The 1,906-nt window shown below is 39.6% G+C and overlaps 1 long non-coding RNA gene across 1 annotated transcript; it reads left to right on the top strand.

The window, feature by feature from the left end:
• Nucleotides 1-55: 55 nt before the first annotated feature.
• Nucleotides 56-1,334, top strand: LOC111648043 (uncharacterized). The gene is made up of 2 exons (XR_002760093.2): nucleotides 56-671; nucleotides 1,132-1,334. It is a non-coding gene; the product is annotated as an uncharacterized LOC111648043 (long non-coding RNA).
• Nucleotides 1,335-1,906: the final 572 nt, after the last annotated feature.

Raw genomic sequence — 1,906 nt, forward strand, 5'->3', positions numbered from 1 at the left:
AGGGTATTTATCAGTTTTCAATCCAATCTTTTTATTCCAATGAAACTGACCTCACAGCACAGCTCTTGTAATCACTGAGCCGACGGCTCCATCTGCTGGGTGGAAAAATACAATGAATATAAATAAATATAAAGTATACTGTGCACGACTCCGCTTGCTTCTGCCACAGAGAAGAGCCGGATTTGTGCACAATGTGTTTAAGATATAAAGTGTGGATTAATCTTTAGCTAGGTCAACTTATCATCCCCTTGGTGCCGCAGTGTCACAGCTTGCAGCAGAAGAGAATGACAAGCCTTTAAGCCAGATATACTAAAAATAAGACGTTATTGTTTGGACTAGGCTGCACCTGTCAACCCGTTTTCAGCCATAACTGCAGCAGCCAGTTGTTGTGTCTGATCCTCTGAGCTGCACACAGTCAACTGGCTGGATTTTGTAGGTTTAGACAGCGGAGGGGCCCTGCACTGCATTAGTAATAAACTCAGACTCACTGTTACTGTTGCAGTTGCCCTGTGTTCACACTATAACTGGGTCAGGGCTGGCCTGAGACTGAGTGTGTGTGTGTGTAACATGATTTATTGAATGATATTTTTCTTTGCAATTATGTTTTAGGAGGCAATGGAGAAAATGGCAAAAGTGGGGAAAGTTGTTCAGCCTGACCATGAACTCCGAAGGTGAAGCAGGAAGATTTTTTTTATTTTTATTTTTTTAATATTTGGTGGAAGTCATGTTTGCTGTAATGTTTATGTTACTATCCATGGGACAGAAACATAAATGGATCAAAAATCCACAATGTCAAATTGAAAAAAGCAATATCTCCATGAATTTCTGTCCAAAAAAATTAATCTTTGCATAAGATAATTAATTTCTACCTTTTCCTTTATTTTGTATTTCTTTATTTTCTAATTTCAAATTTGCAAAATGACCCATGTAGATGAAAATTGATTTACAAACATTTTTCTGTTAAATTATTCCATTCTTCCAAGGTGAAACAAAATTTATAATATTACACTAATATTCTATAAATCTGTTAATGAGAGAAATTAACTATGATGTGCGTGTTTTCATTACAATGAAAAATGGAATATACATCACTATGCATCAAATTTGTGTTATTCTTTTTCTTATTTTCAGCTTCTATGAGAGAAAGAACAAGGTGTTCCTGCGACTGTTCGCTCACCAGAGGGAGTACCAGGCCCTCATGAACCAGAGATGACACTGATGGAGGGAGGGAGGCCCAGCTAAATCCACACACTGGAAACAAGAACAGAAAGAACCTGCTGCTTTTCGTTATTTCATCTCCTTTTTTTTCCTCAATAAACTGAAGGAAAACAGTTTTCTGAGGCTGGATGTCTATGAATGAAAATATGTCTGTATCTGGTGGCAGAGCTTAGACTTTGAGGTTTGCAGGATTTCAACCCACCCGGCTGAAGACGGTAGATAAGACCTCTGTGGAGACGAGCAGGTAGAGCTCTCTGTTTTGCATCCAGGTCTATTCAAGGTGGAGAGGAGGCTCGCTCGGCTCCATCCAAGGTGACGTCTCCATCAACTACTGTCAGCTTCAAATGTATTTCTAATAAATAATAAAAAAAATTGACCGAACTCTGCTCGTGCCTTTCACTGTCACTACAATCTGATGCGTTTGATATATAATTTAGTGTACTTCAACATCAATAGTGACACTCATTCATTTTTAAACACCTTGTCCTTTGTTCTTTCCTCACTGCATTTTATTTCCAGTGTGTAACGTGTCCACTGGTCTTAAAGTCTCCAGTCTGCTACCTATGGAGAGAAGCCTGTTGCCGGCGGTTCCCAGGATCAAAGTAGATAAGCTCCTCGCTGATGCTCTCGACCAGGTGAGGAGGAAGGGGTGAACAAACAGCTGCCGTCAAACAGAACTAACTGAGAA

The sequence above is a fragment of the Seriola lalandi genome, unplaced genomic scaffold, assembly GCF_002814215.2.
Source record: "Seriola lalandi dorsalis isolate HSWRI2012SDOR001 ecotype SW California unplaced genomic scaffold, Sedor1 jcf7180001963481, whole genome shotgun sequence".
NCBI lineage: Eukaryota > Metazoa > Chordata > Actinopteri > Carangiformes > Carangidae > Seriola > Seriola lalandi.